The sequence below is a fragment of the Lissotriton vulgaris genome, chromosome 7 (assembly GCF_964263255.1).
Source record: "Lissotriton vulgaris chromosome 7, aLisVul1.2, whole genome shotgun sequence".
Lineage (NCBI taxonomy): Eukaryota > Metazoa > Chordata > Amphibia > Caudata > Salamandridae > Lissotriton > Lissotriton vulgaris.
Window position 1 is genome coordinate 1,508,831,276 of NC_141695.1, and position 10,901 is coordinate 1,508,842,176.

At 43.1% G+C, this 10,901-nt stretch overlaps 1 protein-coding gene across 2 annotated transcripts in view; it reads right to left on the minus strand.

Moving 5' to 3' along the window:
- The window catches only part of GSS (glutathione synthetase), a 673,748-nt gene extending 663,174 nt beyond the window's left edge, over positions 1-10,574 (minus strand). Inside the window, exon 1 of one of the 2 annotated variants that reach the window (XM_086932359.1) lies at positions 10,108-10,574. The gene's annotated coding sequence lies outside the window, so the exon portion shown is untranslated. Of the gene's footprint in view, positions 1-10,097 lie in introns of both variants that reach the window. The other variant, XM_086932360.1, reaches the window with a different exon arrangement.
- Between the last annotated feature and the right edge of the window lie 327 nt (positions 10,575-10,901).

Sequence of the window (10,901 nt, forward strand, 5' to 3'; positions counted from 1 at the left end):
TAAACCTGCGCTTTCTTTGTTTAAGCTATATCTCAATCCATTTTGGGGCCGGACTGTTTACAAACTTCTTGTCCTCTCTTAAACCACTGCTTACATGTGTTTAGCCGAAGTTTTCCCTACTTTGCTTTCATAATGGAATTTCCTAACTGCGATTTGTTTGACAAAGCAGTATGCATTTTTGGGGTGTATGCAGGAGCTATTCTACCCTGTTTAGGCACCTTTAGTACATTCCACAATATTAAATGTGCCAGCTGGTAAACGTATGCCAACCTACATACTTCTTATGGGACACAGACATTCCCCCCAGCACTTTGTTTGCTGTCTGGGAGGTAAATTTGTTAATCATATCTATAACGCCTTCCACTGTGAGCACTCAATTAACTGCTACAAGCAAAGTGTTTAAGGTTAGTAAACAACATGCTGTGACTTTCCCCCTCTCTGTGAAAGCTTTAATTCTATCGTAAATAAAAAAAAAACAGACTGAAAGACGCGTTCCCCGCATCTGCCTGTTATTTTGTGGTTGTTTTGCATTCACTAGGTGGTGTGTCTGCTTCCATTTTCATGACACTCCCACTTCAGCACATCTTGGCGTATTGTTTTTATTTAAAAAGGTGCCTTTTTTTATGAACTTGGCGCTTTTGCTTCCACAATCGCAGTAATACATTTTTCAGTCGGTTTCACTTACATTTACATGCTACTTTTGCTGTTACAACATTAGGTTATTGTTTAGGGCAACTCACAGGACAGATTTGGCTGGTGTTTGCTTTCACGCGTGTATGCGCTCCCAAACGTGCAAATATATTTCTGTTGCATTTGTTAATAAACATTTTACCAATGCACACATAAAAGCAAACAGAGGCAACATATTCCTAAATCTTTAGAAAAACATATTTTTACAACCCTACACAATACAAAAACAAATACAGGACATAATTGCTAATTTTTAGTATTACCGTTCCTTGGTGCTTTGCGTTGCGCTCACTTAAAATAAACATAAAGCCACCGTACACAACCTCAGCGTTTTGTCTTAAACCCACCGCCCTACACAACCTCAGCATTTTGTTTCATACCCGCCGTTAGCATATACATTTTGGAACAGCAGGGAATTTTATTTGTTTTTTTACTGTGTGGTATTTAGGGAGTGTCTATGCTGTGGTATCACGCTTACAGCTCCCAGTGTAATTTACAGTAATACATATAACCGCGCTTTTTTTGTCAAAGCCATGTCCGTCTTCCATTTTGTGGCCGGCTGTTAATAAACTCCTCTTCCTCTATGATAACACTACTTACAACTATTTGAACGAACTTTTTCCTACTTTTGTTTCAAAATACAACATACTCTGTAGGGACAAATGCTCCTTACATCAAATTATCTGTAACTTTACAAATTTTAATAATCAGAAACATGTGCCCTTAGAGTCCAAATGCACTGAACTCAATGATTCTACTTTACATCTCTTCTGTTGTATTTGCTCTAGTCAAGATGTGCTGTAGTGCTACTAACTTTTACCGAGAGAGTTTACAGGTCTGGTCAGTATGAATCTCCAGAACAGAAATATTGGCAAAGTTACAATATGTGTACATATTGCTTTCCCTTTGAAAAGTTGGGTCTTTTATATTTGTTTGTTGGTGTGTTCCTACTAACATTCGTGGGGAATATGTTTTGTGGCTCTATTTCTGTTCCGCTTTTCCAACCTACAGCGCTCTGTTCTTTTCCATATCATAACGTCTGCACTGTAGTATAACAGTTGTTAGGTCTCCATTTAAATGTTTGTCTGTCTACATACTTCACACAAGGCAAACACATGTCCTGGGACACTTTCTTTACTATCTGGGAGGGAACTTGGTGTACCTTATCTATCGCACCATTTACTGGTTTGTAACTCTCATGCTGCAATGTCTCATGTCCGTGCTAGCGATTTTTAAATTGCAAACAGGAAGAGGCCACACTGGAAGGAAGCTTTGCTAAATATGTTTATTATTTATTGGTTGTTTTGTGTTGGCTGTTAGTGATACAATGCATCAGGTTTTCGTACAAAAGGTGGAGCTTGGGGGTACAAATACTATTATACCTCAGCAACCATTCATTGCAATACTCAACCCTGCATACTACTGCTACATACACTTATTGCCACCAACACTAATTGCACAGAAGGTATAATACACATACTTACTCCACACAGACATGCAAATCTTTAGCTGGCAAATACATTCAGTACACAACAAACAAATTCAGCAAAATATAAAAGAATGCCAAAAACTCTAACTGATGCGAGACCTGTTGCATTGCAAATGCTTCTTTAAAATGGCGACAAATATGCTCTCTGGCCAGGTGGGAGGCATTAGACTCTGTATCATGGCATTAAATACGTAAGTATAGGGCCCATAAAGATATAGTACATTTGAAGATGTCCACGGGTACGCAGTCAGGCCCCAGAGCCTTGGCAGCTGCAGATTTTTCTATGGCCAGTTTGACTTCCTCCTGAGTGACTAGATGTAAGGGTACCATCTCAAATCCCTTTTGAGAGTCTATTCTGTTAAAATCTATTAGGTTAAAAATATACCCAAAATGTACAAGCCACTCTGAGGAAGGGGTGACTGTATTTATACTTAAATCCTGACTTTTCTTCAAAAATGGGGAGTTTATTAATTTCCAAAAAAGAGTTGTATATTTTGTTGCTGCAGCTTGCTCTAGTTTAGACCATGCTTCTTCCGGCAGATATATCTTCCTCTTATTTACTGCTAATTTGTATTGATTTCTTAATTCTCTGATTTCCTTGTAATCTTGGGTGATTTACTGTACTGCTATTCGTAAATCATGTTATGCTAACGAGCATGGGGCATATAACCACACTGGATTTTTCCTCTTAACGCCTATGCCTTTCAATTTGTTTGCAATACCCGTCATTATACTAGAAAAGACATTCACAATTGCCCCAGGAGATGCCTCGGGTTAGTAAAGGTCTTCAAATTATCTTGGTTAATATTTAAAACATCACCCAAAATTGCAGACATATCAACGCAAGCCCATTTCAGACTGACACCATTCTTTGTGGCCACCTCAATATCGGGTGTTAAGGGAGAAGTCAAGTTATTCTTAAAGTCAACTTTTAGATTAAATGCTAGTGGCAAATGATCACTAAAAAGAACAGCACCCACATATAAAGGGGCAATTAGATCTAGAGTTTGTGTAGAAACTATCATGTGATCAATACAGAGCTACATTTATTCCTTAAAAAAGTAGAGATTCTTTCTTCCTCCAAATCTTGCGCCAACAGCTCTAGGTTGTACTTGTATAATAAATCATTCACTGTATTACCATAATTATCACGAGGGAAATGATATGATAGATTTATTTTAGTAATGGCAAAGCCACAGGCTTTTAACTTGGAAAATTGACATTGTTGTATATTAAAATCCCCCACCAAACTATTGTGTAGTCCTTTTTTGAGCCTTTAAAAAGGCATCCAATTATCTGTCTAATTCTTCTGTGAATTTGTGCCTTTGATTATTAAACACATTTTAGAAATGTACTAATACTTGAGATGTATTTATCTGCAGTGACACCAGTTGAAAATAAGGGGAGGACAAATTCGATTTTACAATTTTTCCTCTAATTAAAGTTTAAATTAATATAGCCAGGCGTCCTTTGGCTAGACCATGCACTGAAGGAAGGACTGGGGTTGTTTTAGTAGAAAACCATCTAGAACGAAAGACTGAATGTGCCGGGTCTCTTGTAAAAGGTATATGTGACCGTTATCAATAAAGTCTTTCCATTCTCTTATCTAACTTGCTTGAGATACCAGCCTTATTGGGGGCGCCCGGTTGCCTGGGTATATGTACCTTATTTAAGGGTATGCTTTGTCTGTTTCAAGAAGGTGCACTTGAATCCCTCCCAACATGTAATGATGGCGACTTAGATCTCCCTCCCCAACAAATCTAATGAATGTATCATCTCCCCTTTGTTGTCAGTCCTGATCATCAAGGTTGTATAAGGGGGTGTATCTATGTTAGGGGCAAAGAACATATCTGGCTTTCTTGTGTCTAAGTTTTAAGATGACAGGGGGCCCATCCTATCCTCTAACTCACAGCTTTCCAAACTTTTCATGGTGGGGACACACTTTTTGGAGATGCATAATTTTGGGACACAGTAAAGCAGTGTAGCGAGCGTAGCGAGCCCGAACCACCTAAGGGGGATTCGGGGGCGTTTCTCACTCTGTCTCCCTCTCCCTCTCTCTCTCTCTCTAACTGTCTCACTCTGTTTCTCTCCCTCTCTCTCTAACTGTCTCACTCTGTCTCTCTCCCTGTCTTTCTCTCTCTGTCTCACTCGGTCTCTCTCTCTCTCCCTCTCTCTCTCTGTCTCCCTCCCTCTCTCTCTCTGTCTCCCTCTCTGTCTCCTTCCCTCTGTCTCCCTCTCTCTTTGTCACCCCCTGACTGTCTCCCTCTGCCTCCCTCCCTCTGTCTCCCTCTCCGTCTCCCTCTCTGCCTCTGTCTGTCCCTGTCTCCCTCCCTCTGTCTCCATCTGTCTCTATTTGTCTGCCCCTGTCCCTGTCTCTGCCTATATTTGTCTGCCCCTGTCCCTGTCTCTGCCTCTATTTGTCTCTGTCTGTCCCTGTCTGTCTCTATCTCTGTCTCTCTCTCTCTCTCGCTGTCTTCCCACCTCTATCTTTCTCTCTCTCTCTCTCTCTCTCTCTCTCTCTCTCTCTCTCTCTCTCTCTCTCTCTGTGTCTCTCTGTGTCTCTCTGTGTCTCTCTGTGTCTCCCTACCTCTGTCTCTTGTCTGTCTCCCTACCTCTGTCTCTTGTCTGTCTCCCCCCCATCTGTCGCCCTTCCCCCTCTGTCGCCCTCCCCCCTCTGTCGCCCTCCCCCCTCTTACTATATTCGCTGGTTCACAAAATTAGTTTTCATTCGCAAACAGTCGGTATGCAATTTGCACCCACTTTTTGCAATTGGGAAATCTGTCCATTAGGCCCTATAACATACTGAATTATATTGCAATTTTCATATGTTACTCTTTCCTCATTAAAAGTCCACTTTAATGCATTTAGTTATTTCTCAGTTACTCCAGACGTGCTGGCAAGCAATACAGCTTCTCTATTTTATGGCCTCCCCAGGACATGTCCATTCACCTTCTCTTGCATAACGTTAAGAGTTTTGCATTCTTGCACTAACTTTGCGGTGGTGTTCAAAGAACCCGATCTATTTTTTTTATCACCAGAGACAAATCGTGTGTAATCCAATTCATTCTAAATCATTAATCGCATCTGCTTGTATGTTTAGTATACACATATGCAAATTTCAATGCATGGGTCTTATTCGCGCATACACCAAGGAAGTAGTCGGGCAGTAAATTACAGCAGGAGTCTTCTCACTACTTGAAATGTGCTCTGTTAGTTCACTTAACAAAGGCCCTCGAATTACCACATTGGTGCGGCTCATCACTGAGGTCTCCGCAGTCATGGTATCCATCGCACACAAAGCTGACATTCAGACACTTCCCACCTGTCACCACACCCCAGCTTCCCGGGCACACACACAGCCGCACAGAGTACTTTCCAGGTCTTTAAAAGACCATTTACTTGTAAATGGGGCTTTGTTGTGAATCGCCCGGCCCCCATGGAGCAGAGTGTCTCGGAGTCCACGCTGCTGCGGCTGACTCCGAGACACTCTTTCAAATGAATGCCTCCTAATTAGCAGCACTTATGTGCTAAGTGCTCTTAATACTGGTGTCATCCTGCAACACACCCACCATTTGCAGGGGACACAGTACTGTGTCGGGACACACAGTTTGGAAAGTTCTGCTCTAAGTGATCTGCTGGTTTATAAAAGTTTTCCAAAGGTACTGCCTTAATCCTTTCCTCCTTTTGATATACATATCTTAGAGTAAGATCATTTAAAAGTGTTTTGACAACTGCTGGATGTTCAAAATGTACAACACATTTGTCAGTGTCTAGTTTGGGTGAGTATCCCATCCAATTTTCACTGCAGTTATTTCGCCACATAGAAAGTTAGATTCACAAATCTGTTCTCCCATCCAGTGAACTACCTTGCTTTTTAAGATCTTGCATGTGGTCTTTGCCCTGAAACTCAAATCTGGGTACATCCTTTAAGATTAATATATAAGGAGTCGATTCAGGTGGGAAATATAATATATCCCGAAAATGTGTTAGCCTAGTCGGGTTAGGTATAGTAGATGGGTTTGTGTGATCCCTACATCAAGCTTCAAAAGGTGACCGACAATGGTTTAGTCAATATAAACTTTACTGTTGGCTTCTTCATTAAAGTTGTATCACTGTCAGCTTCTAAGGCTGTTACTAAGTCGGTAGTTAACTCAGTCCGCCTTGCAGGGTCATCTATTATGGTGAGGGCCTAATCATTAGAAAAAACAGGTATTGTATGGGGATTTGTCTATTTAACTTACTTGCTGCCAAAGATTTATTTGTAAATGTGAGCATTTTAACCCTCTCCTTGATGTCACCAAGGTTGAAGAGGAATTTCTTTTCCATATAATCGAACTATGTATGTAAACTTTCAAAAAGTGTTTCAATGTTTTTGTGCCTAGTATATGCGAGTTATTTACCCCTGTTTGAACTATCTCGTTCTTGGTTTTCCAGGTCTTAGTTTTCAACACAAGGGCCGTAACCTTTAGGAGAGTACCGCAGGCACCTGGGACGATCACCGGCTGTTTTGTTCTTTTAGTGGCTGAAGTACCTAATGTTTGGTTTAGTGAGGACATAGTTGGATGTACACCAGGGTATTGGGACTCAATCAATCAGGGGAATAGTAAGCACGCTACTCACCCGTGAGGGTCTCAATGCGCCGGGGGTGGGGGTGAGCTGCTCACCATCAGTCGAAAAGCCAGGCCTTGAGCTTCTTCCTGAAGATCTTCAGGGAGGGGGGGCGTCTTATGTTGAGCGGGAGCTTGTTCCAGGTCTCGGCTGGGATGTAGGAGAAGGTTCTTCCACCTGTTCTGGCTCTGCAGATGCGCGGGGTTTCAGTGAAGGCGAGGTCAGCAGATAGGAGGTTTCTCTTGGGTACGTGGAAGGAGATCCTCTTGTTAAGGTATTGGGGTCCAGTGTTGTGGAAGCATTTGTAGGTGTGGGTGAGTATCTTGAAAGTGACTCTTTTCTCAACGGGGAGCCAGTGGAGGTTCCGTAGGTGTTGGATGGTGCGTTTGTGTCGAGGACGAGTCTGGCTGCGGTGTTCTGTATGTCAGGAATCATCATGGATTGGATGATAGCACTGTTGTTCTCTTTGTCCGCATTTATTGAATTTACAGGCTCTTTAACATTAGCATAAGGTAATAAAGTTTCCACGTCAGTTTCAACAATACTATAGATAGCCTTGTTGGCTGCATGTTTAGTAACAGCCATTCTGGCCTCCACATTGTTTATTTCATGCTCTATCAGTCCCACTACGTTTGTTAAGTAATTGAATTCGTGTTTTTTTTTTAATTGGTTTGTATGCAAGTCTACTGTGCCAGGATTAAGTTTCTGTTTGACCATTATTTTACTAATCTACACACCAATAAATTTGAAGAGAACAAGGTATGTTTTACTGGGAGCTGTGTTAATATTACCGTGCCAAGGGACTGGCCCACCCTTAGTCGTCCACAGAGGGGCGCAGACAGGCGTGACCATAGCTTGATTTTAATGCATATGGGGTGGCAAGTGATATTGGGAGTTATAGTCCCCAGCTGCGGTGGTAGGACAGCAGCTTTGTTCCTGGTGAGTATGCAGACCCCCTGGAATGACTTGAGCGTGCTCCGAAACATAGAAAACGCAGTATGTATCTGGATATGTGCATTTCTTTGCTTGTCCCGTGGCACCAAACAGGTTGGGACAATGACCATTGCGTTTGTTTGCTTAGTAGTCACACATCTATATTAGTTCAAACTGTTAAATGATTGAAAGAACATTGGAGGCAATATACAAAGTTACTTTTGGGGTGGAAAACTCCCTTGCATGGTGCAAGGGAGATAGTGGGACTGATAAGGCTGGTGCTATCAGATAATCTGATAGAGGGGAAGGCTTGGTCGTTTGCCCCCTTATGTGGCATATTTCAATGGAGTTCAACACGAAGTTGTGATCCCAGTCACTCCTTTGGCCTATTGTGGGTAGCTCAGAATTGGAGCCATTAGTGCTGCGGCAGTCTGCCCTTTTCACACAGAGCAGTGCAGAAGAAAGAACACTTCACAGGAGCTGACACCCTAACAAGAATTCAAAGGGATTTGAACTATAAAGGTGTCAGCATACGCACCATCCTTTGTTGAACAGTGTCGTCTCATCAGGAGAATGAAGATTACCAAAACTTCTTGCTGCTGAAACCAAGACTGGGGACCAAGGTCTGCCACATTCCATGCGGGTGAGGGGTCATCAACCAGGAAGTCAATACCACTTGCCCTGGGCCTGGAGCGCCAGCCTTCTACCTGCCTGACAAGACTAAAATCGCATGTGAGGAGGAGAAACACCTAGTCTTCCAGCCTGCCAAGACCTGAGTAACCTGTGAGAAGGAAAGCCCCTCGAGTCTGTGAGGAGTATGAGTAACTTGCAGGAGCGAGGTCCAGTCCGGTGCATCCGTGAGCGATGTGCGAGACACCCAGTCCTGTTGGTACCATTGTAAGAGTGTGCACCTAATCCTGCGTAAGCTTCAGTTGTTGTCCATGGACTATGACTCTGTGTACCAGGAGGGGGTCACCGTGTAGCGTGGGGCTGTAGCCATTGGGAGCACTGTATTTGGTCACCCATGCGCCTGGATGGCCCCCCACTGAGACATAGTTTTTTCCCTGATTTATTGTTCCAAAGATGCGATAAAGAACATTTCCCAATTGCTACTGGAGCACGCAAAAAGACACCAGACGACAACGATGCGAGACATCTCAGGACTAAGGAGACCCAAAGTGTCAGAGGGGAGAGACCGGAAGATGTTGCAGACCATCAGAGAAAGGAAGGTAGAACTTGCAAAGAAGCACTCTTGTCCTCCTAGGATTGCTCGCACCAACGGATCAGGTAAGAATGTTCCGGGCCATTAGGGCCACTGAAGAGTTACACAAAATTAGAGCGGAGGAGCTGATGAACTCTTCAGGTAACGCATAGAATTTGGGATGTGAGGGATTATCCGGGGGTGCATCTGGCAATCATCTCAATTATTCGAATGGGGAAGAACAGCCCATACTAGAAGGGGCAGAGGGACTCTATAAACCTGCCCTAGATATCGCTAGCATGTAGACCTAAAGAGGACTGTGTAGATCATTAAGTGGGTCCTACATGCTTTGCGTGTTTAAACTCCTTTTTTTGATAAAAGCTAGTATATTACTAACTGGACATTGATCTTATTGCTGCTACTTTTCATGGGTTGTTAAGAGCCCATGTATACCTAGCACCTACTGAAGTGCCTTTGACTGCTCAACCTGGCGCTACCAGAGAGAGTCAGGTTCTAGACAGGGTGGGATTTGGCCCAGTTACTCAGGACCCAAAGAAGGTATGGCCTCAGGACATCAGAAGTAAAAGGCCTCAACCCCCACGGTTGGACCCAGTAGCTCCTGCTTGTCCAGTGACCCTCTAATAGGAGTTCTGTCAGTTACCATAATAGGAACATTTCAAAACGTATTTGCACTGCTAAAAGAACGCCGTATTGTAATTCACTAATTACAAGTGGCCATAGTCTGCTATACAATTTTACATTATACTGCTTAGGCAATCTATCGGATTACTCTTACCCACCTGAAACACGACCAAATATGACTCTCTAGTAGGTTCAGCACCTTTCTCAGAAAACAATATCAGTCACTCCGGAAAAGACCAATTGCGGGGAACGGAATAAAAATTGTTTAAAATCCTAAGTATTCGTTTGGGCTATAAGTATCCTTCAGTTTGCTTGAATAATCATTTAGAAGGAATACACAGCTCTCAAATACCCTTAATTTCTTCATGTAATTGGTACTTTAAATGTATTAGCCAAAGGGTTAAAATACCCGATGTCACAAGTTGTTAGCCCTATTAGTATTACTGGTCTTGGTATAAAAACATGGATCAGGACGGTAAAATACTGGCCAGACGGCAAGTCTACGCCCTGCAACACGCCCCATTCGCAGCTGACCTGGTACTACCTTATCACAGTGAAGAACTTTCTGCAAGATAGGTTCCGAGACCGGTAAGTTGCTGCAGAGCTGAATCGGCTAGCGATCCAAATGAGCTGCCTGGAGAATCTGCGTCTTCCTGCCAACTACGATCTGTTTTACGGGTCTTTTTCCAGTTTCGATAGAAGGGAGACAGACGTTATCAACTTTGACAAGCTGGAGCAGCCACCTTGCTCAGACACTGGAGACACAAAGTGATAAAAGGAAGGAAAGAGTGCAGTAGAATTCATGCAACAGCGTCACGTGTAGTCTCTTGGATCCTACTATGCATAGACAACTAGGAAGTGCTGCACAAGTCAGCGTATAGATCCCAGGGAATGATGCTGAGTCAAACTCCCCCCTCCCAGTCACGTGACAGCCCGAGCGTGCGTCGCGCTTTTCTTTACATCATCAGGGCCCTGGAGGTTCGTGTTTCTTCCTCTAGTTGTGCCGTCGGAGCAGGCGCGTTTCTGATTGGGTCATATAAAGTTAGTCCTCCTCATTGGCTACAGAGAGGGCAGGCTCGCTCGAGCAAGGGAAGAATGTTCTCATTGGACAAAACATCGATATCAGAAATTCTTTGGCAGGGTTCAGTTAAAGCTTCGAACTGGCGCACTTTTCAAAAAGAAAAGCCCTAATGCTGCGTTATAAGAGCTAGCTTTACATGGCTTACAGAAAAGAGGTGGGTATGTGGGGGTGCAGTGTGAAGGGATGCAAAAACGATTAAGTTGAGGGGCTACATAGCTGCCAAGGCTTCTTTCTGATTATTGTGAGGGACCAGAATT